The sequence below is a fragment of the Epinephelus fuscoguttatus genome, linkage group LG19, assembly GCF_011397635.1.
Source record: "Epinephelus fuscoguttatus linkage group LG19, E.fuscoguttatus.final_Chr_v1".
NCBI lineage: Eukaryota > Metazoa > Chordata > Actinopteri > Perciformes > Serranidae > Epinephelus > Epinephelus fuscoguttatus.
In genome coordinates, this window is record NC_064770.1 from 19,685,599 (window position 1) to 19,711,069 (window position 25,471).

The window sequence follows — 25,471 nt, forward strand, 5'->3', positions numbered from 1 at the left end:
ACAGTTCTGCAGTTTAAGAGCAGGTCATTAATCTGACACTGACTTTTCGAAGGACCTTTCTTAAGAACAGATAAAAAAAAAACTGAATGCTTTATCTGCCATTTTAGATGTATCCATCATCATTACTTTTTTTTTTGCTTTTGCCCTTGTATATATGTTTTTAATCCCGTGAAGGCTTTGCGACTTTAGGAAAGAATGTTATTTTATATACTTGATGAAGGACTAGAGACATCGAATGCACCTGATAATCGCATCAAATTTTGAAAATGCTCTGTCTTTATACTTGTGCAATCATTTCACTCAAAAAAAGCAAAAAATAGCAAGAGTTGAAACTGTAATTTAAAAACAAGCATCACCTGAAAGTTTAGAATGAGCAGCGAACCAGAAATTTCAGATAATTTGTTTGTGGCTGGATTAAAGTTGTCATGCGATCCAAAGCCCATGGCAAAGGCATGGTTGCGACAGTTTCCAGTTGAGCAGTTGATGAGATAAAGCAACTGTTGTTTGTGCTCTGTACTGTGATAATAGGTCGTGTTGGGGAGCAAAAGGAGCTGCACTTGACCCTCGACCCACACATGTTGCAAAGGAGGAGGGGTTATTTTTAGTGCCTCACAGTGTGGATGTGAACAAACAGAAAATGGCTCAATAACGTTCCCTTCTCCAGGGTTTACAAAGCAGTTCAGAGAAAAGCAGAACCTTTTTGTGTTCTTTTATCTTCCTCTGCTGGTATTGATTCTCCTGCGTGAGTTTTTTTTTTTGTTGTTGTTGTTGTTGCTCCAATCTCCACCCTGCATGGAATTGTTTCTGTGTGCATTGAAAAGGAATTTACTTCCCGCGGGACAGGCAGGTTAAGTGAGATGTGAGCCAGACATGAACACAACCTTTCAAACTCTCAAATCTGATCCACAACTTGACCAATGGTGACCTGTGGACAGCCACGTGCACGTGGCCTCTGTTCAGTCCACACTAGAGCGTGTAGGTTGGTCATTAGTGAGTAATCATATAAGCCACATTGAGCCTGATTGTGTGATTCATCTTAGAGCAAAGACAGCAACAGTGATGTGTTTCCATCATCACAGCCCGCTGGCTGCTCTCAGGCCAACATGACTTATCTGAGTCCTTTGAGATAATTCCAGTCATGACCTCCTGAGTACGAAGCTACATATCTTATATAAGCTCTGATTGAGTTTAATGGGCAGGCTGATTGTCTGTAGAGGGCTATTTACCAGATACCCAAAGAAGTTTGGCTAAGTATTAACATATGGGAAGGAGCACTAAATTATTACTGCTCCACATCTTTTGAGCTCAAATATCAAAGACGGTTGGCTCTCCACTCTCACTCCCGTACCTGGTTCATTTTTTTTAATCACAGGTTTTGACAGTTTAATTTCTAAGACTTCAAAATGCTATTAATACATCACAGAAGTTGATGTTTTTATCATGCAATCCCACCTGACTGGTTTGTCACCAAGAAAACCAACGTCTTGTTCCATCCTAACTGACGTTTTATACAAAAATGAGGCAACACAGACTTTTGAGTATGACATCCAGTATTGCCTGAAATAATGTTCATCAGCTCATTGTGTTCTACACACCTGAAAAGTGAGCTGTTCATTGAGTGTTAAAGTCAAACTGAAATTAAAAGTAAATTTCCGCAAATAGATCAGTATGTGGGCGTGAGTTTTTCTTTCTGACAGTGTAATTTGATAGATTTAATGTCTGTGTAGTCAGGCACCTGGGGTCGCTACCTGCTGCTTTTTGCTGTTAGTACCATCTGTGATTAAAGTACTATGGACGTCACTCCATGTGAAAGCTTCCACCTTCTGAGTGAAATACAGTGTTAGTAGCACAAAGCAACATGTTCTCACTCCCAACTCCTTAACACAACTCCTTAACTCCCTACACAAAGTATGCAACAAATTCTCACACAACATTTTGCATGCTACCTTACAAAAATACATATATATAATAGTTTGTAGGATATCTAATGACAATGCATGATGATGACTAATGAATTCACACAGTAGCAAACCCTTCGGGGAAAGTCCTGTTTGTTTTACCCATCCACCACCACAACCTGCCTCCTTACATGGACTTTCGGTTTTTATTTCCTTCTTTACTTCTAACAGTGCATTGGTCATGTGATTGTAGCCTTCCTGTTTACGTGGGTTATACAAATGTCATAGTTATACATTCAAACAGTGCATGAGAACAGGCTGTAGTATGATGTACTCTTTCACATCAGTTTTGGATGCTCAGGGACAGTATGTCAGTTTCCGCTCATTACATGCATACTGGCTTTTTCAGAATCACAAGTGTTCACAGGAAACGTAGGTTTTGTCACCAAAACTATTTTAGGTTTAGGCAACACACCTAATTGGCTAGATTTAGAAAAAGATCATTTGGGTTAAAATATGTCATTGATAATTATTTCTATTATTATTGATAATTATGTGATTAAAATCTAGTTTTAAAAAACCCACTGTTTCACAAGACACAAACACCGGTCTCCTGGGTAAAAAGTCCTGTGTATTTTTGAACCATTCACCACTGCTCTCTCCAGACTTCTCATCATAATATGATATTTTGGTTCTTTGGAAAATAAAACAATATTTACTGATATCAAAACGTCTGCCACACTATAATTTCAATTTGATTCAGTTCAAGAGCCTGGGATCGATATGAGATGATATCGGTAAATATCCTCATTGTCTTTTTCTTGGCTGCTTACCATCATCTGAATGGCACTAGGCCGCCAGCACTGTCTGAATGTTTTGGACAGAGGTTACTTTAAACTATGTCATTACCACGGATGGGTTTATATTGGAGCTGGTTGAAAGTCCAGTATGTCTCATACGGACACGACACTGTACCTAGCGCATAAGGATCATTGGCTAATGGACACTGACAAAGCTGTTGTATTTGTTGCCCTAGGAATGAGAACAGGCTGCACTGTGGGTCCTCCAAATGTTTGACGTTGTAGAGCAAAAGATGCCGTACATTACTTATAGTACATAACCAATGAAATGTGAGCTTGTTAAAAAAGGAGGGAAAAGTATCTTCTATCAACATTCGTGGACTATACAAGGCCATGACGTGCTCCAGTCAGTAGCGTAACATGGAAACCGATATCTCCTAACCACACCCTCAAATCTCGGTATAGCACTACCATGGAATCACCTGCCCAGAGTCTTGAATCTTAGGTGCTATATCACAAATGTGTCCATAATATAGTTTTATCCTCTTTCCAAAAACTAAAATAGCTACAGTGTCATTTTTGCTCATGTTTACAAAAATTCAGGGAGTACAAATGTAAGTTCGACTTAAAAAAATGAGCTATCTATAGGCTACAGTGTCTAAACCATCAGTGTGTTCATGTAATAATGATACTTATTCATAACTTTTTCGATTTCATAATATGAATAATCCTTTCCTCTGCAGAAACTCATTCTCTGTAACAGCTCTTCTGTAATGAATTAACAGGATTTCCTTTAAAAGGATGAGTGATTTTAAAAAGCCATTATTAATGACACCAACATTACCACTGAGCGGGTATTGATTTAAAATAATGGATAAATTAATCTCTCTGCTTCCCTGCACAGTGCCAGCTCCAAGAGTCGCCTTTGAACCGCATACACACTGGGACGCTGTAATCCTCAAATTATTCCTTGTGGAACTTTGTTAAAATGATTCAGTAAAGACGGGATTTAGATGTTTCAATGTCTGGCTGATACCCAGAGGCAATGTGGTGAATCTGCGTGCTGTGAGGCTTAAATAGCAAACCTCTTACCGAACCAAGAATGAAATGATGCAGATTCCCCAGAGCATCGCATCACTGCTTCTGCTTTATTTACAATATTGGAATAGGTTTCTTATGATCAGTGTGTGGAGGAATGATGCGGTGTTTCCTAGCTGCGGCAAGAAAAACACTAAGACAAATACCTAGAAAACAATTTAAAAATCACATTTAGCTCCTTTTCGTTGACATCAGCTCAAGTGCTGATTCCTCTTGACTGGCGTTGCAGAAACAATTCAGCCTGTCCACCATGGTGGGACGTACGGCTCTGTCAGTTTGATTAATCTTGTTGTTTCCCGACTGCAGAGCAGGCAACACCAAAACATTGTCTGGATTTGTTCACAGGGGCAGGAGGGTGAGCTGTTGGCAGCCACCCAGACCAAAGTAAGTGATGGAATGTGTTGCACTTCATATCTGATATCTGAGAACGTGGAGGAAAAGCAACAGACGCGACCCACTACTCAAAGCACAATACGCTCTGAGCTGTGGCCTTAATGACATGTTTCGCCTGATGTATCAATATTGAAGCATCCTTTAAAATCCCCAGCAATGGAGCAAGGTAGCCACTGCGCGCATCCTCCGCTTCCACCAGTGGTTTTCCGTTGCTATAGCAAATGCATGTGTTTATTGCTCCATAAAAAACAAATAAGTAATTTGATTTTCCCCTGGAGGTAAAGAGCTGGTTTCGAAGCGGTTTCATTAAAGGATCTGACAGTTGCTCTGCTACTGGCACACTGTTGGGTGCACTTGGGAAGATTTAATAAACTCTTAACTTATCCGTTTAACCCAGCATGTGCCTGAAAGTTGGGCGACAAAATCACCGATCAAGTCGTGGCTCGAAGCAATATGGGAGTCGATGTCTATTCAATAAGGAGTAGATGTTTCCTGCCACTAACAGGAAGGGATTGGTTCTGATATTTCCCGCTGAATTGTGTATACAGTAAACACTGTGTATCTGCACATACAAGTGCTGTGTCAGTTCAGAACAGGCTGACTACTCGGCCTGTGATACTGCTGCTTGCAGCTTTCTGGAAAACTGCTCATACTACGCACTTTACACTGTGCTTATTTGGGTACTTAGTAATACACCTGGGTCCAAAACAGCTATAGATTTATTATGATGTTTTATGTGTGAAAAATATTGAATTTTGTTGTTTTTGTAGCCTGAAATAGCATACAAAAGGCCCCAGTGCACTTAAAAAATATGCAGCTTCTACTTCAGTAACATTAACACCCCACTTCCACCAAAATTAGCCTGTGTACATGGGTTTTTAAAACACGAGTAAACCTGCTAAAAATAGGCTATAGACTCCTTTCCCATTGTCAGTAGACCAGAGCTTTGTCTACTGACAGACAAGTATGCCTTCCTGTGTGTGTGTGTGTGTGTGTGTGTGTGTGTGTGTGTGTGTGTGTGTGTGTGTGTGTGTGTGTGTGTGTGTTTTGTGTTTTGTTTTTTGGTGTGTCATGTCAACATCACAGACAGGCCGGAGAACAGGTTAACAGTAGACAGCACTATAAGACAGTCTCTCTTTCAAGATCAGTGCAGACTATTTTGGATCGATGTTTGAGCACTGCTTGGGTGAAGATGGACGGTGTTGTGTGATGCTGCATCATTACATCTCGCCAGTTAAGGGGCTAAAAGTAGCATGTTCCCATCAATGCTGATCGGAGCGGAAGGCGATAAATAGCTGTGACTGCTGCAGAGTGATTTGACCCAGGTGTGTAACCATTCCCACTGCATTAAAAAGCCACATGTTTTTGTTTGTGTTTTGTTTTTGGTTTTTTTGCAGTGGCAAAAGGGTTTCCCACACATTCATGTATTTGTGGTGGTCTGCCACGATGTCAACATCTAGCGCCACATATTGATTTTCTATTTGTTGAGCTTGACCGTTCCTTAGGTGCACTGTTAGTGTTGTGTGATATTCATTGCATCACACATTCAGAGAGCAGAGTGTACTCTGGACACAGAAGGAGCAGAACGTTGACCTCATTCTAAAAGTTTTCTGTCACTCGCCTCTGCAGCAGCTGCTCCTCTCGTCATCAATCTGATAAGCTATAATCGGATCGACTGACAATTATCAACCCTGTGACTCAAACTCCACAACGTACTGCTGAGAAACGATAAACTCATGAAGAGATCAAATTTGTGCTGGGTTCACAGACCTGCAAAAACCTCAGAATTTAGAGAAGGGGACAGAGAATGATGCGAAGGTACACACACAAAAACGACTGAGTGTTGCAGCTTCACATTAAAAGCATTTAACTGTCGGATCGCAAGTTGACTTTTATTTTGAAGCGGGTCACAGCAAATCCAATGTGTTTTTTCAGTGAGCTTAGAATTTTCCGCTATTGTTCATCAAAAATGTGTCTTCAAAATACTGCATTTTCTGCCAACACATCAGTTTAAAATACTGCAGGGAGCAATGGAAAAACAAGGAGCAGCCACAGTAAGCTGTTAGATGACGAGCTGCAGGTGACAGGCTGCAAACCTCCAACTTAGCAAGGTAAACACAGACTGTATAATAAAGACAGACAACATGACATCTCCCCAAATTGAAACCAAAACATCTTGATCATCCCCTAATGGCTGGCTGCAGTATAGATCATAAACCCCATGTTAGCTGATAGGACATAGGTCAAACTAGGAGATTAAACACGCGTCATATAATTCTCAAAGATGGTTTCTGTCATTTTAGATAGTTATTATCATGCCGATGTGTGTTCAAGTGTGTTTTTCTGCTAGGTTTGGCTTTAATCAGTTACTTGATTCTATTAAAAGTAGTCTATAAAAAGTTTGACATCATGACAGACAGCTGTGTGCGCTAATCGCTATCAATGGCGCTGCTCAAGATTGGTCGTACAGGGCAAAGTCGATACCGCTGTGCAGACTTTAAATTACCTCACCAGTATCTGCTGGCCGTATCTGCGGTATTTTGGCTTAATTTTTCTACAGTGGAAAGAAGTGGAGACTGGTTATCCATCTTATAGTCATTGAAGGTAACCAACTCCTTTCACAGTGCCCAGCTGCCTGCAAACTCATGCCATGTGCAGTGTAAAATCAGACCACGGTTGCTCACAGAATGACAGAGAAAGGTCAGTTATTACCTGACTGCTATATTAAAATGAAAATAGTTTAATTTGCTGCCCCCAGAACTCTGTGACTACGGCTGTCGTCAGATCAACCGGGACTGAAATCTTTGGGATTACCACCGCAGAATTTTGTCTCATACTTGCTGTTTCTGAGGTGTCTGCATCATTAAATTATCCACCTTGCCATTTTTTGTATTTGCTCATGTACCTATTAGTGTGTGCACATGTGTGTGTTCGCAGACAAGGTGTTAGGAGCTGTACGGCAAAGTGGAACCCTGCGGTGGTATCCAGTCAGACCCTTATCACCGTTCTGTTACAATCCGGAGTGACAGCTCTTTGTAGTGGAAGCTATTCTTAGCCCTCCTGGGTCCATTACAGGGGTCCGCTTGAACTGGAGCCTGTGGAGCAGCACGGGACATCCATTGCAACTTGACAGCTGCTGACACCTACAGACCTCCTCACACCTGTCCTCCGCGCCACCAAAGGCCATCAGCTGAGGATCTCCTGATCATCTCTCTCTTTTGTTCTGTTTCTTTTGTTGCTGTCTCAATCTGTCTCTTTGTCTGTCTGCGATCTGTGTCTGTCTTTATGTTTCTTTCTTTCTCAGCTCTATTCTCGACAATACAGCCAAAGAAAAGAAGACACAGAGCAAGAAATAAGCAAAGCCACTGCATCTCTCTCATCTCACTCATCCATCTCTCTCTTTCGCTCCCATGTTGAAAGCTGGCTCATACTCAGGAAACCACAAAGGGCAAAGAGACGTGCAGAGATATGCAGGGCTGTCCTCTCTCTTCCCTTGTCAAGCGTTAAGTCTGTCTTTTGTTCACCTCTCTTTCACCTCAATCTTGCAGCGTGCCAATTATGCACTACAATACGCCACCATGGACCAACCAATGCATTTCAGTGTTACGTACTTAATAGTCTCACAGTGTCCATCAGCTGTGAAGATGCACAGTACGGTTGAGTCCAAAGAATCAATTGCTCCCTCTCATGCATCCTCCCCATCCCTGATTTATCCCACACTGACTGTCTTCACAGTTTATCTCCAGCAGTCACAGTTCCCGCATACACAAAGCTGAATGTTTACAGACAGGATAACTCTTGTCTCGGCAGCATGAGTGCTTGACTCAACAAATTAAAGATCAAAGACGTGCAGGACGAGCGCATGTTCGTGAATGAGGAAAGTCCTAAAGTGCTTTGCAGACAGCACTGTGATATATGTCTGTTTGACCTGGATCTGGATCAATTATACGAAGACATCTCCATCTTCTCATTTTTCTTCTGTAAGTGACTGTATGAAAATTTTTAGAGGGGGAGAGGAGGTCATTAAAGTGAAAGGGTGTTGCATTTGTTTTGGCTCAAGGCTTAGCTATCATTTCTTTTGCAATTAGTTATACAAATGGTTACATCATAAAGAAAATGTTCCCTTGTGCCGGGGCTCATAAAGGTGCACTTTGGTTTGCACTAAGTTCGGGGAGAGCGGGGATAGTTGGGACACTTTTCTGCCATTGCAAAATAACCTTCCATTACTCACAGACTACTTATGCCTGGTTTGCACTACACAACATTTCTGCCCGTTCTGACAGTCACTATGTCACACTACACAGTTGTGGAGTCATAAAATCGTGCTGTGACTTGGCCGACAGACATGACACACTACACGATGGTCCACACCAATTATTCCCGGTCGTGATGTCATCAGGTTATTTTTGTCCTATTTTTTATTATTATTACTATTATTTCAGTCACTGTGTCATGTGCCAGCTGAAATGTTGTTGTAGTAACATAAAAAGCACCACCAGATGGCAGGAGCTCCATTTGAAGTACCATACGCAAACATGCAAGTCACTGAATCCTCCACAACAAGTTCCTGCAAATGTTTCACAATAAAAGCCTTTAAAAAAATTAAGGGATTCTCTCAACCGAAGTTATAATGGGCTTTTAATTTGAAACAGTACAAGAAGTGTTGAGTTTGAAATGATGGCACGATGCATTAACTTTATCAAGGCAAAGGAGCGGATAAAAAGTAAAAATATAAAGATGCAGAGGGATTAATAAATAACGGACTGTCTATAATGTAGTCTGTTTCAAATGAAGCTGGGAGCCTCTGCAGTTGTGGTGAGCAAAAGCCACTATTTTAAAATTGTATTAGATGAAATTATCACTTACGACACTCATTGTCGTTCACGATCCATGCTGACATCATACGTTGCTGCGTCGGGCTATAATCGGGCTGATATCGTGTAGCGTGAAACAGGCATTAAACATTAGTGAAAATAGTTTGATCCCTGTACAGATATAGGTAGCCTATCTACTAAAAATGTAACACGTTAAAACGTTAAAAGCACTATTTTGTTAAATGTACAAGGAGTACATTTTCCCCAGGACAATTGGAACAGTGAGTGACTCTGCTGGGACACCTTGTTCTAAATGTGCAGTGTAAATTTGAACACCTTATATTTATAAAATTGCCTATTCACACATTTCCTTGAGAAAAAGAAAATGTGTAAAATCATTATCTCTTCATAAATTACTGAGATATGGGATTTGGCTTTCTTCCAACTTTTTACTGGTACCCATCAGCTCAATGTGGTTACCATATGCTACATGTAGCTCAAAGGTTTATGTAGGCTATTGCAACACAAAAAAGTCAATAGCAACAAGGGGTTGAACTCCGCATTGCTCAGGGGTTTAAATAAAGTAAAGTAATAAAGTACCAGTATGGTAGAAGAACAACAACAAAAAGGCCAAATTTACGCACTGTTGAATTCAAAACTGTAAATAAACTGTGAGGAATAGACAGAAGGCCTCCACTTTGAGGTAGAAACTGAAGAGGTTGTGGCTGAGTATGAGCAGGGTGAAAGGCATAGTCATATAGCTGCTTTCTCACTAAAAAGACACTGTCCTTACCTGTCCCAACTGACCCCGCTCTCCCCCATGATTTAACAAGTTGCACCAATTTAACCCTGTTTTATTATTTTCAGAAGTTGTTTAGCAATTTTTTTCCCTTAGTCAAGAGATGAGTCATAGAAAAAATAATATGCCTGCTTGGGGATTTGCTTTTTTTTACAACCGCAATAATTTTCATACAGTCCCTTATTCAATTAAAAAGTTTGTCTTCTTAAAACAGGTTAAAATATACCTGCTAGGTACGACTATGTCCCCTGACTCCAACACATCCAATTTTTGTTTCACAATGTTTATATAAATGCCTTTTTAAAATTATTTTACTTTTGTGATTTTTTTTAAAGATCTTACCACGTATTTCTAAACAAAATCTTTAAAAAAATTTAAAAAATCGTCATGAAGGCCAAATGTAAGACTCAAGACAGTTAAAGTTTAATAAATAGTTCCTTGCCCCGTAATCAGGTACAACTTGGGTGATCAGATCAAATGTTGGACAAGTTTTTTATGTCTATTAAACTTAAAAATAAACACATCTAGGATGCCTTACATGTGCTCTCACTTCATGTCACATTTCCTCCAGTGTGGAATTGAAAAGTACCTGATTAAAAAAATAGTTTCCAAGTTTATGTGGCAGTTTCCATTATAGTCCACCTTAATCTGCACAGCTTCTGATTTTGTGGTTATCTGCAGTTTATCCCCTTTGGGCACAACATCTATACGACTGTGACAGGTTCATCTGCACTTGTCATCTGATGACAGCCTTACCTGCTTTCTAAACATCATTTGGATAAAAGCAAGATTTTAGAAAAGCTTCTGCCCTGCAGTGTTTTGACTTTTGAAAACTAGAGCTAATCAAAATGCATGTAAATAAACTGTAACCACCTGTTTCAACTTATCTCTGTGGCTTTCTGCTGAGATAACGTAGAGCTTGCTATAGGAACACAATACCTCACTCTATCAAAGCACACATCCACAACACAGCATTCGTTTTAAACAACTTGAAATGACATCAGAGGTGACAAGTGAAAAAAAGCTTTTGGTATATTTTTGCAGCCAGAAATGTCCATATAGGTATCCTACCACACAAGCACACTCACGCCTCAATGACAATTACAGCTGAGATGACACTATGTGGTACTGATGCTGCTTTGCTCAAGGCACAAAATTCCACAGACAAAGAGAGGAAGGAGAGTGCAGTCATTTGAATACATCGCTTCCCATATGAAATTAGTGAAAAAGACCTCAGGAGGATGGAGCTGAACACTATAGCACTGACGTACAGCACTCTAAAGAGTGCAAAAATATCAGCAAGCACTCGCTGCTTTCAGTTTCAGCCCCTTGACGCCTGATCACAGTCGCAGTCTCACAGTCATTTAGCTGGTGAGCTTTGCAAATGCAGTGTGTTGCATGCATATGAGATTAAAATGTTTATGTAACCTCTGAACAAATGCAATCCTTCACACCAAACTGATCATTCAGCATTTTCACGCGCACACATAATGGCACTCGCAGCTGGGAAAAGTTCACCCTGCTGATTGTAGTAGCACTCAGAGAGCAGAAGATTACTTAATGCATCACAAAACTGCACTTGTGTTTATCTTGTATGCACTGACGCACCTGTACCACCCGTTAATGTTTGCAAATTACCTCTACAGACAACATACAGTGAGGCAGCACTCATTCATGGAGTGCACCTGTACGCACCGAACTGATTCCTCAGCAAGAAGCACGCATCTCTCTTATTACTCCAGCAGATGTGTCGGGGGATATGAATGAATGTGTTTGTTTAGTTATGTGTAAGAGGTGTTTACCTAACAGTACATGCAGAAGGCACTAGGACATGTTGTTCTGTCACTCGCGTGATGCTGCCCAAGTGGGTCTCATTAGGTATTCAAAATCACTCCTGGACAATTAGCTCCCCAAACAATTAAATGTGTATGTATTCAGTGTTAAAGTGTAAACAGAGACTCACTAATGTGTTTATCCTGCCTGGTACATAATGAAACACATTTTTCGAATGTACAGCACAGGATGCCCACACTTCATTTGCCTCAGAGTCAGAGAGTCTATTGTAAAATAAATGTATAAATAAAATAATATATGAGAGAAACACACACAAATATTGACTATTTTCATTCACATAAATAAAAAAAATAAATACATTATGTGTAGCCCTGAGCTTGTGCACATCCTGGCCTCAATATATTTTACAATTCTGCAATTATTTGCACAAAGAGGGCAAGATAACTTATTTAGTTTTGTTAAAAAAAAAAAACTAAAAAAAAAAAACAACTTTGTTTGGTCATGTCTCACAGTCCTAAACTTAGGGTGCCCTATTATTTTTGGTCCTCCGTGCAAATTCACGCTGACCTTAGACTTGGTTTCAGTTTGACAGATCTGGTGTTGTCTCTTAACTACAGCCCTCATTATAAACTGTTTGCATCACACAGTACACAGGGTGGACACAATAACAGAAACACATTACCACAGAACACAATGCAGAAACACCACAACTTACAACAGCACATGCCTTTAAAGTAAAATCTCACCTCTCATTAAAAATTTGCATTGTAGCCTATTTAATCACATTGCATGTGCTGTTTTATTCATCCCTAAGCAGCCTGACTCCTTTACAGCTATTAAATAAGCAGTTTCAGTAGGCTACTATGTAGGTTTCACATGCATCTATGTGCCTGCACTTGTACTTAATATAAAAAATTCTGTTTTGCAGCAATAAATGATGTTATAATTAAAATAATTTAGAAGTGCAGTTGTGTTTAACTGGTGTTTGAAGCCCATTCAGAGCCAGAAAACTCCTTATTTTTATGAATAACTGCATGACTGTGCTCGTAAATAGGGTCACATTACCTTGACATCCACTAAGTAAAACATAGCCTACTTGTGGGTTTGACTGACCAAGTGCAGATCCCAGATAGTGGATGGTCCAGATAATACGGCATTTGAATGGGAGCGATAAGTGACACCACCAGCAGTCACTGTACATTAAATTCCAGGAAATTAAACCATGACCACGAAGTTTGTAAGTCGTATAAATACCCATTTACAATCTCCCTATAAAGTCGCAGTTTTCTTCTTATAAAAGCCCGTGATTTGTTTTAAAGTAAGTGATATTTCAGTTCACTTGCAGCACACGTGGAAATATCATCAAACTGGAGGAAATAAATAGAGAAGTAATTACCGTTGACAGCACAAGATTCCGCTGATTTCCCAAATCTGTACTTCGCTGCTGCTCATCTTCTGAGCAGCATCTGGCAGACAATATTTCCTCTCAGTTCTTCAAGAGACTCCGCTGTAATCCAACTTTCAAAATAAATTACCGCCTGCGTTCAGCTTCGGAGGGAAGTCCTGAGTCCTGTCAGCTGCTGCAGAGAAGTTAACTATCTCTGGGACAACGTTTCAATAAGAGGTTTATAAAGTGATCGGTTGAGCTTTGTGGTCGCAGTTGGCAAGGGGCTGAGTGAGCGCGAGCCGCACCGCTGCAACTTGCGCTCCTTGTACCCTGTGACGTAACCGGGAGGGGGGTAGCTACTAAACCCAGGGATGTAGTGTGTGTGTGTGTGTGTGTATTAGTTCACAGATTATCTTACCATCATGGTTTATTGAAAAAGGAACAAGATTTACTGGACTTCTGTTTTTGATATTTATTGTACCTGTTTGTTTTTGTCAATATGCACAATGTGCATGAAAGGAACTCAGTCAATGTGACGCACAGCACTCATTAAAGTAACATTTTAGGCACATCCGGCCATCAAACTCAGCACAATTCTCCTAAACTGCATCCAAACTTAGGAACTCACTTCTCTCCTACATGCGCACACCTGGTGGTGTAATAGTGGGTCTACACGGGTATACGGGGTATAACCACATTTCTTTCTACGCCTGAAAGCCATTGGGATATATCCTCCCAATACCCTGTGCCCTCATATGAAGACATCACAACAAGCTAAGACACTCAGTATGTTTACATGCACGCAGTAGTCGAGTTAAGCTCATAGCTAGGCTAATCAGTCAAGTCAGACTTCTCCTCTTGTTTTGAGTATACAGAAGAAAAAAATGAATTTCTGACCAAGTACATCTGACTCCGCCTCGATAGTCGGCGCTGTGTCCTTTTTAATATAGTGTTTATTGAACTAGTTCCGGTTCTTGTTCAGAAACTTCTTAAAATGAATCCGCATTTTGCGTTTTCCTACCATCCATAAACTTCAAAATGTTTAGCTCCTTTAGCTGTCGGAGTATGAATGTAGTTTCCTGGTCCGTCCATAATTGCGTCTTCTGCTTCTCCGTTGCCATGATGTTTGTTTGTTTGTTTTTCTGGGAGTTGCTGCACTGCTTCCAGGTGAAAGCTCACGAAAGAAAAAGTGGTGCATGCACAGAACATAGTAATACTGTAGTTTGATTTTCAATCAAACTATTGAAAGTCCAGTTTCAGTCAGACTAAGCCAATAATTCAATTTTCTCAAGCTGCGTGTTAAAGTACTAACTAGAAAGTACTCATTTGAAGAGATTATGGGCCCTATTTAGATGGTCTAAAGTGGACGGCGGAGGGCGCATAATCCATGTCGCAAGTGTCATTGCTATTGACATGCAGGCGCAGTTGTCATTTTCACGCCCTGCGCCCTCGTCGTTTAACTAGCAAATGAACTTGCGCTTCTCTGGGTGTGTTGGTCTAAAAATGAGGAGTGGTCAGGCGCAGTCATGGCGCGTTGCTAGTTAGATGACGTAAAAAGCAAATGCGCCAGTGACCAACAAAAACCTGGTCTAAAGTCAACGGCGCAGTATTTCGCTGTTAAACAAGTTAGTAATATGCGTCTCTAGGCGGGTGCACAACGCACGTGCACTCTGCTCAGACACACACGGAGCAGCCACACATATGTAAAAGATAACAAATAAAAATATGATTACAATGTGAAACGTTATTATTGTGCACATTAAAATATTTATCAGGAACACGTCTTAATGGTCAGTCATTAATCAGAATGATCTAATCGCAGTAATAATGATCATCATAATCCAGGAGGTCCAAACTGCAGTGTCCGAATATACGGAACTGCGAGCAGACCTCCACGGGCTGATGATGCATAGCCTGTAAAATGAACTTGTCTTTCCCAATTGAATTGTGGTCATTTTGGCATGTAAATCACAAACTCAAAGATGAAAACTGAAAATCATCTTGTCAGGAGGAGGAGGAGGAGGAGGAGGAGGAGGAGGAGGAGGATGACCCCAGCTCCGCAGCCAGCGCACAGCCAGACCAGACGGCCCGGGTGCAGCCACGGGACCAGCCCTTCCTGCACCTTCAGGCGGGGAGGGGGGGTCAGGATGCTGGAGAGGGAGCTGGGCTCTCTAACCTCCTGGGTTAAAATAAAATAAATTGAATAATTTACAATTTGTTGACAGCGTTCCTCTCGTGCGTGTGTGTTCTCTCTTTCTCTCTCACAGTCTCACTCTGTTTCTTTTCTTTTGACTTTTCTAAGATGACAGATGCTGAATATATTCTCCCTATCTGATGCTGTGGCTGTTTGTGGTTGGCTGAGAGGGATGTGAACTTATTACTTTGCAGCTGTGTTAATCAAATCAGGTTGGGTTTCCATTACAGGTGCCAAACGTGCCACTAATTCACAGAGTAAGTCCAACCCTTTTAGACTGTCCGCCATGGCACACAGTCTGAAAACGCGCTGTTGAACTAGCAAGTGACTGGGACACGCCCATGCACCGCACGCCTGGCGCTTTGCGTTTTAGACCATCTAAATAGGGCCCAATGACTTTATTATCATCTTGTCTGACAACATTGGGACTTCATTATCATTGACAGTGTTTAGTTTTTTAAACTTATCAGATCCAAATGATGCCAAATAACCAAAAGAAATAAAAAATGCATACCAAACAAAAGTTCTGTTTTTAGGAGGACATGGGAGAGTATAGCCACTACCTTCTCTGTAACCTACTTATCTTTGTAGTAGTACATCTACCTCATCAAGTACCACAACACCTTCTCATCCCAGGTCATCACATATCACCATTTTTCAGTGGACTTTCACATCTACATTTTACATGTCAGGTATCCTCCTGCATCTGCTGCTGATGTTCTAGGATGCAGCAGCCAAGGCAGGAATGTCAGCAAAAGTACATGGTTAGGCAACAAAAGGATACCTGGTTGGGTTTAGAAAAAAAAACTCATGGTTTGGCTCCACATTGGAAGCAAACACTGGAATACCGGGTGAAAGTCCAGGGTTGGTTGGACCCATACACCGGCCCTTATATTACGTTGCTACTGGCAGAATTTCAAACTGACGCCACCTGGCAGAAAGGCAGCTTTTGCTGTCAGTGTCCGACGCCAAACTTACTGACAAAGTGGCAGTATTTGACAACCTTGAAATGAGAACAGGTTTAGTACCACTACACCACTGTGCATACTGAACAAGGAAACAAAGAATAAAAGGTCATGGCATCAGTGACAACATTCAAATTTTGCACTGGCACCACCTCCATTGATGTTAATGGGGCGGGCACGGCAAACAACACTATAACCCATCATATCTTTGTTATTTTATCACTGACTGAAAAATATTTTCACAAAATAAAAAAACAAACATTATATGATGTTGACTGATGTTTTTTTGATTTAATATGCACATTTGCTTTCTTTGTGATTGGCCTCCAAACAGATCAGCAATTATATCCAGATCAGTTTATTTATAGCTCTGATCATTATTCTGACTCATGAAGTAAATACCCACCAAACTAGGACTTTATGCTTATGCTTTGTCTGTTTTACATTTATGTAAGTTATCCTATGTCAGGCTCTATCATTGTCAAGCACAACCATTAAGCTACAACCTTTGCGACCACTCACCAACATTGCAGACCTTGAGACAGAGCCATGATCTGTTTGGAGACCAGTAATAAGAAAAATTATCGCACACATTAAGATAAGAAACATCAGTCAGCATCAGGTAATGTGTGTTTTTAATTTCGTGAAAGGATTTTTCAGTCAGAGGTGAAACAACAAAGATATGATGGGTTATAGGCTATTGTGTCTTGCCGTGCTCACTCCATTAACTTGAATAGAACTGGCACCAAAGTCTGGCTCCAAATTCGAACACTGTCACTGACGTCATGTCCTTTCCTTGTACTGAACTCCATTATGGAATTGCTGCTGAACTGCTACTGAGAAAACAGCATCTTTTTAAACTAGCTTACTCATTTTAACAGCATCAATTGTAGCTTATTTATACTGATTTTAAATCATTGCTGAGCTATGCTATGTTGTTCTTTGTGTGTTTATTGTCATTAATGTTTTAATACTGGTGCTTTGTTACTTATTGTGTGTTTTAAGAGCACCTTAAGTGCTATTAAAGGTAACAGTAAAAAAATAAAATGTACTTTTATTATTATTTATTCTTGCTGAGCATTAAATGAGATCAGCACTAATGTCTGAATGATAAATAAGCTACCAGCAGCCAGCTAACTTAGCTTAGCATAAAGACTAAACACAGGGAAACAGCTGAAAGGTAACAAAATCTGCCTACAGACAGAGCACCTGCAGCAGCAAACCAACACGCCGTCTGCGGTCATTTTCTAAAACCAGCCGCTGACAGTTTGGCCAGATGAGTTGCACCTGACACCATCAGCCAGCTTAAGGTCCCATTTATACGACAACAATTTCAACTGAAAATGACACGACAGCGGCGTTTTGGGTACCTGAAAATGCAACGTTTTGAAAACGGGTTCCAGAGTGCAATTTTTTGGAAACGGCACTGTCTCCATTGTCATGTAAACTTGCAATATGCAGTCCCTCTGAAAACGGAGACTTTTCGCATTGCGGCTCCAGTCACTAGGCATGCGCGAGAAAGTCGACCATCACAACAACAATGGCAGACTCCCGAGCTCTGTTTGTGCTGCTCACCCTATTGAATGTATCAACGCTTCTCCAGCAAAGTGTAGATTTACTGTAGCAACTCCACCTCGCCGTCCATCCAGACAAACATTCGTGCGGTTGCCATTTTCTGTTTTCAGTGGATCGTTTCTGTGTAAATATGGCTTAAGTCAAGCTCAAACGGCCAGTTCACACCCTTGCAACTTTTCTCTGCAATGTTCTAAAACGGTTTCGTCTCGCCACCAATCTTTGGTCCCGACTGGGTTTTAGAGGTGCTGGTGGCTTATAGGTGGAGGTATCTCTCCATGTTTCACTTTGTGCTAAGCTAAGTTAGCCGGTTGTAGCTTCATATTTACAGTAGCCTACGTGCATAGAGAACAGTAGTTATCAATCCTCTCATCTAACTCTCAGCACAAAAGCAAATAATTGTATTTCCCGAAATGTCAGACTACTTCTTGAATAATGAAACATTTATTGACTGAACAGAATTGGTTTTTTGTTTGTGCATCCTCTAACTGCAACGTTTATGTAATGTTCCTAAAGGGACTGATAATGTTTGCATTCAGTGACTCCATTAAACTGTTCTATCTAAAAAGAAATTTCTTCTTGTTCCAGAGAGACCAAACTTCCCTCCATTTTCATAAATAGGTTATTGGCTGAGTGAACTTTGTCCTGCTCTCTCAAATGTCTGGTGTGCCCTCAGTTGTCATTTCGCAAAACTGTTGTGCATTTTTACCCTTGGCAAAGCCATTTCATTTTTTATACCGAGCAGAACGAATGCCTTTATCAAGGGGCTTTGCAGCATGAGTAGTTCTTTATTGCAAATGAGGTTTGAATTTGGTGTGCTCACCACTGAAATGTCAAGTTGAACTAATCAGTGCCTTCCTTCATACCTGTCTGGATCTGAGTTTATGTTTTAAGCAGAGAATCCATTACGTGAGAATGTGGTCTGTGTTGTACCATGAGGTCAGATGGATGTGCTCAGAAAGGATTAGGCTACTGAAAATGCATGGAATACTGTCAGCGTTTCCAGAATTGATGGGAAAATCTTACTTTTCCCACTACAGAGCCTAACAGTATATTAACACTCACAGTCTGGGGAATTTCTTGGACCCTTAACCAACTAATCAATCACCTCGCCCTGCAGTGAATTCGGCGGAGGGTGAGTAAATCCATCCTTGGCCTACAACTGCGCCTAAATCCAAGGGAGGCGTACATGGCTATATGCTGCTGCAGTAAATCCCTGAACAAAACATTGTGTTTCTTCTTGGAAAACACACACACACACACACACACACACACACACACACACACACACACCCCTACAGTTTTAACATGAACCTTGCCCATAAACAGGGTTCAAGGACCGACTGCATGTGTCAATAAACTCTACAGAGCTGAAGCAAAGAGCTTCACAGAATTCTCCCTCAAATATAGTATTGATAACCACAATATTCCTTCATTTATAATACATTTTATTTCTTATGTGATATCATGAGCAGTTCATCATGTGTATTGCATCTAGAGTGTTGCTTTCGACCTTTTAACGCTTTTGTTCTTTAATTTTCTGACTGATTAGAAAAGCGATGGGCCGATTATAGGACATTGGGCCCCTGGGCACAGGTATGCAAAGGAGCCCACCACCTCTCTGACACAGGAGCAAGACACACAGACTTTGTAGTAGTTTTGTGTCTCTTTGTAGCTGTTTGTAGTTGTTAATTTTGTATCTCATTGAGGTGATTTTGTGTCTCTTTGGGGTAATTTTGTCTTTTTTGGTTGGTTTGTGTTGCTTTGTAGTCATTTTGTGTCTCCTTGTGGTTGTTTTGTGTCTCTTTGTAGTCATTTTGTGTCACTTTGTGGTTGTTTTGTGTCTCTTCCTAGTCATTTTGTGTCACTTTGTGGTTGTTTTGAGTAACTTTGTGGTTGTTTCTAGTCTCTGTAGTCATTTTGTGTCTCTTTGTGGTTGTTTTGAGTCTCTTTGTCATCATTCTGTGTCTCTTTATGGTTGTTTCACCTGTTTGTAATCATTTTGTGTGTGTGTTTGCATTTCCTTGCATCTCTTTGTTGTCTTTTTGTGTCTCTTTGTGGTCATTTTGAGTCTCTTCCTGGTTGGTACATTTTAATATGAGTGTTATTTGCAAGTGAAGGCCCTCCTAACACGTTAGCCCCTTGGACCTGTGCCCACCTGACCTGTAATCCATCCATGAGAAAAGCCACAAATTCCCAGTAGGAGTCAACACTGCCAGCAGATCAAATTTCTCCAATTATACATTTGTTTTTATCAGTCATGTGCTGTGACAGCTGCTGTTGAGGATGTCCAGCTTTGAACAGGCCAAGAGATGGCGAGCAGTCTCTGTGACTTTTGGCCTCTTGATTGGTATAGATGAGATATGCAGGAATAAGACTTGACTGATTGGTGATGCTCAAACAGTCTCGAGCCCTCTGAGGCTACAGAGTCCCACAAAAAATGCTCAAAACACGGCAGGCATCACTGCCTTTATATTGAGATGCTTTAAATCAGTTGGAAATAATGAAAAGTTCAGCTAAGGGCCGGATGTACATCGACCCCTTCTGTCCCCTGAGACATTATAAATAACAGCATCTGAGTTAGCCTAGTGGCACTTCTACATTTGACTCTAAATAACAATAGCCTTTTGCTTTACAAGTATGTGATCACAGCACCATCTGTATCCTTTTTTTTCTAGAGGCAATCCATATGCTATAGAGAGAGAAATGTCTAATCATTAAATCCCAACAACTGAGACATATTCCTCGTTCTTTAAAGCAGACCCTCAGGGCACAAAATGGAAAACACATTAAGACTACTCACTTATGCAAAAGTGTAATGTCTCAGACCAGCAAAAGCCATGTAGTATTAACTAGATGACAGTGAACGTCTGTGTGTGTTGTGTGTGGGTGTGTAGTAGGGTGATATGTATGGAGCATCAGGGGAGCAGTCCCCAGACCATCCAACAGAGGGAGCCAATACAGAGACACACAGCTGTGTTAGATTAATAATGACACACATTCCATTATGAAATATTAAAATACAGCTTCTGATGCATTGAAAGACGCACATGCACACAGACAACTCTCTCCCTCTCTCTTTCTCCAGGGTCTCTGCAGGCTGCTATCACATCACAACACACACATCTGTTGGCAAATGTATGCCAGGTTAATATTTAAAGAGAGATTAGCTGGACTGTAAAAGGTAAACACTGGATGTATAGTTAAGATGATTATGTTTTCTGCCCAGAGCAGCTTCAATGTGGCTGCAACAACAGTTTAAAAAAATGTTTGTCAAGGTGTTTGTTTACATCAGAATAACTGGCTTATGCAAATGTCACCAGTGGGACACACTGCTGCAGAGATATGTTCAGACTAAGTAAAAAAAAAAATCCCTGCTACTCCTGATTTACTAAGCTGTTGGGAAAAATGTTGGGAACCGTCAGCGATGAGATGAAAAAGGTCTAAAAAGGCAAGCTGTCAGTGGGAACAGACAGGTGAGAGTGCAGTAGTATGGAGCAGCGTGTCGTGTGTTTGGGTCAGCTGTGGCCTGGCCTCAGAGACAAGCTTGTTTTCAGAGGCTGGTCACGCTCTTTGAGTCTGGCCATTCAACTGGCATTTGGCAGGATTGTGTTTTCCGTGCCAGACAATGAGATCAGTAAGATGCAGCACAGAAATATTCCTTCATAGTTTTGAATCTGATTAGAAGCTTTTTGTTATTACGGCTTGGTTTTGTTATGATATAAAGTGATCAGCCAGAAACTGGGTTTAAATTACAGTTTATCTAAGGCAATTACCTGATGTGCAGTAGGCTACAAGTAAAGCAATAGAGGGAATAAGACAGATGCTGTGTAGAATATAGTTTTGAAGACAATATATATGTGTCTTTCAACCCAGTCGCCAGAAAAATGTTGTTTTACATACATTACATTTGTATTGAATTTCAATCTAAAAGTTCACTAAAGGCCATTAAAGGGGCACTTTGCCAGTTTTCAACCAGCTTCGTATCAAAACAGTGTGGGCAGTATGTGTAAATTGTTTCATATTCAAATGTTTTCAGGAACATTTTTTTGCTTACTTTTGTAGGGGCCCTACACATGCTGCATTTTGTGCTCCCTCAAATCCATTGTTTTCAGTGAGGACGTGCTGCAGGCACACTCAAACGCCAGAGCGACGCCGTCACAAAGAGCCTATAGAGCCTACAAGTTCAAATTTTAGAATGCAGCAGCGCGTACTGCATGTCATGTGACACGGCTCAACCTGTCACAGCCAACAGATATCTTCCCTTCTTCCGTAAATATCAGTCTGGAACAGTCAATCATTTTGGTGCAGGGCTACCCAGAGCTTTACATCTCTTCCACGGATCACAGGCCTACACAAACAGCACCTGGAAGAAGATCAGCTGTGCACTCAGGATTTTGGGTAAATAGGCTATGATACAGTGCTTGTTAAGGTTGCTTAGCAACCTTGGACATAACCTACCACTGCACTCTTGAAAGCTGACTCAAAAAATTGTAGATCATTTCTTGCCAGCCAGCGGCAAGGCTTCAAAAGAATGCGTTTGCATTGCATCACTGACCAGTGGGAGTGTTTATTGGTCTGGTACGACGCAGTGCATTCTGGTAGTTGTAGGTTTTCCCCCTCTTGAGCAAAAGCGGCGTATTGTCTGTTTTCTCTGGTTGTGTAGTACCAATTTTAAAGGCTGCATAGACATCCTAGTTTTATTAAAAGGCCATCTTTCCAGCAGTGAAATACGTCTTTCATTTTTCAGTTCTTACAGCTCAAGCTCTGACTTCTTCTTGTTTCATATATATTAACCTCTTTCACTTTTTAACAGTCTTGCTGGGTCAGAGGATAAACTGAATAGGAGAAAATAACAAATTAATTAACTGTGATCATGTCTAATATTAAAAACAAAGAGAGTCCATACTGAGAATACTTGAGCGACTATGATGGCACGAGCTAATTGACAGCTGGAGCAACATGTACTAGAACAACACGCATTCCCAAACTAGGTAACATGCAAACAACCAGCCTGTGCATGTTTCCATTCAAGCCTTAACATGTGATGCTCTGAGTGTTCTTATGCCAGATCTCCATCAGCAGTAATGGCAGGGTGCTCAGAGTGGAGCTGATGGATGTACAGTCATGCTGAAAGTATATCAGCTCTGTTCTCACCTTGCTACCTCTGACAGCCAGCTGGCCAGAGCATAATCCCCCCTCGCGGGAGACCAGGGTGGGCGGCACTTCTTATCGGACATCAGCTCTCCTTCCACAGGGGCAAAATTAAACTAGTGAACCCTCTCTGAATGTCCATGGCACCCACGAGAGCTTTTATAAATGATAGAGGAGCTTAGATGGGTTATTATTATTTGATAGCATCCCTTAGATTTGCACTCACTCATCATGTAGATGTGCATATGTGCATTACTATGCTTGTATACTTTAGTTTAACCCCATATTTGTCATTTATTTGCAACATATAATTTGTTTATAAGGCATTACAATGTAGTTATAAGCAGACATGAGGACATTTAGTAATTTTATCAGTTATAACTTTTCCTAGGAAGGAAGGAAGGAAGGAAGGAAGGAAGGAAGGAATGTTGTCACATCGATGTGCCCTTAAAATGACCTACAGTCATCTTACTACTGCTTCTTATGTGTAAGCCAGAGGTGGGAGTACATCACACAAGTACAAGTCACAAGTATGTCTTAGGTTTCAACCTTTCAAACAAGTCCCAAGTTACAGTGGTGAGAATCAAGCCAGTAAAACTGAGTCCCTGCCATAAGTCAAACAAGATCGGGCATTGCTCACATCAAACAAGTCACAAGTCAAGTCATATGTAATTCTAATGATCTTGTCAAATGTTAGTATTCATATACCTTTCTCTGTGGGTTTTGTAGTGATTGATGAAGTTGGGTGTTGTGGTGATCATGTCTCCTCTCATTAACATCACTGTCTATGTCATCCTTGAATCCAGATTTTGTTATTTTTGGACGAGCCCCCAAGCATGAAGCTGCCTTGTGCAATGGTCTCTGCTGCTCTGCCATGTCTGGAGCAGGTTGCCAAGTTAGTACACATCACAGTAGAAATTACCCAATCGTGGTGCGAAAATAAAACATCTCAATATCTTGGAAAAAGCAAATATTTTATTAAAAAAAGTCCCTTTGGGTCATCTGCCTCAAGTCTAAGTCCGTCTCTGGTCATGAATACCAAGTCAAAGCTGAGTCTTTTATCAGTGTTGGTCAAGCAAGTCTCAGACTCAAGTCAACTTAGTGACTGGAGTTCTCCACCTTTGGTGTAAGCTAGTTATGATCAAACGGCAACCTCTGGGGCCCAAAAAAGAAAGCCAATGCCGAAGTGCCAAAAACTGCAGTTCTTCTAATGGCCACTTGGCTGCCTCTAGAACCAGCTAATGCCAAGAGACATGCTAGCATGTCCAAGTTTACAGCAGAAATGAACATCTTTCCAGTCTGGTACAAAAATGGTTTTGGTCTCTAAAGCTAATTTTCATGTTTTTTGACCAGTGTAATATAATTCACCACTTACATTTTTCTAAGGCCTAAAGTTATGCATAATTAAGGGCCTCTTGTCCAAATTTGGTCAATTCTGGCTGCAAAAAAAGAAGATGGCGATGCCAGAAATGCTAAACTCAAGGCCACAAGCTAATAGGTGATGTCACAGTAGCTATTATTTTATACTGTCTATGGTTATTAGATGTTTATATACTGGTAAGAAATGCTACACAGTGGTGTTAAAAAGCAGTGCCACATCCTTTAAAGGTATAGTTCAGGTTTTTGGACATGAAGTTGTGTGAAATGCCGACCATCTGTAGCTCTGATGTGATGGTGTCACTACTGTCAACGAGCCTCCTGCTCTGAGAAATGGCCCATAGCATACCGGAGAAAAAGTAGTTCTTAAGATATAAGGGGGACACGTAACCAAAAGGTTTTAAGCTACAAAAAAGTATGCATGCATTTTGTTAGACTATTTCAATAATTGTAAAACATCCCTCGCATTACATCAGACCTTGCTATCAATTGGGACTATTTTCTGGCCAGTATCACTCCGCCGTGCAGGCCAGTAAGACAGCACGTGAAGAGGCAAAAATCGGTGCCTGAAATTGGGCCTGGAGGCTCCCGACCTTGTCTTCAACGTTGCTTCTCAGTTGTCCTCTGATGATGATCTAGTACCTTGGATTCAGCTAATTAATACTCAAAGAAACACTGGAAACAGGCAGAGTCCGATGCAATCGAGTTTAACGTGTTCACAAGCTTCAACAACTCATGAGTCAAGCCCCGGAGCTGGACTGAAAACTCGCTCTCAGTGCGTCTGCTTTTATGCTGGTGGAGACTGGGTAGAGTCTCCACCTCCTTCTGCTAATCCATCCCACTCCAATCCAAATCTATTGGTGGCAACCTTTTTGTTTTTGTCCAATCATGAACAGGCCCGTTTTTAATGGTGTATCACTTTCATTTTGAGCCTGGAATTTCCCAAATCTTCCACCCTTAGCTTTGGATTTGCTTTCACTTTATTTTTAAAAAACATGTGAATCTTAGGGACTTTCTTTATGCAGCGCCTTGTGCTCTTATGCAATATAAACCTTTAAATGTGCATCAGGTAATACAAGCATTTGAATGTGTGTGTGTGTTATCATTATACAGAACATGATAGGTTACTTGTGCTCTTTAGTGTGGATACAATGTCAGCTCATAACTCTGTATTGTGAACACTTTGACATGTATGACAGTGCTTTAACACATATAGATGCGTTTCA

The 25,471-nt window shown here is 40.8% G+C and overlaps 1 protein-coding gene across 1 annotated transcript in view; it reads right to left on the minus strand.

Moving 5' to 3' along the window:
* Positions 1–13,264, minus strand: part of gcgra (glucagon receptor a) — a 59,822-nt gene extending 46,558 nt beyond the window's left edge. Inside the window, exon 1 of the mRNA XM_049561893.1 lies at positions 12,993–13,264. The gene's annotated coding sequence lies outside the window, so the exon portion shown is untranslated. The remainder of the gene's footprint in view (positions 1–12,992) is intronic.
* Positions 13,265–25,471: the final 12,207 nt, after the last annotated feature.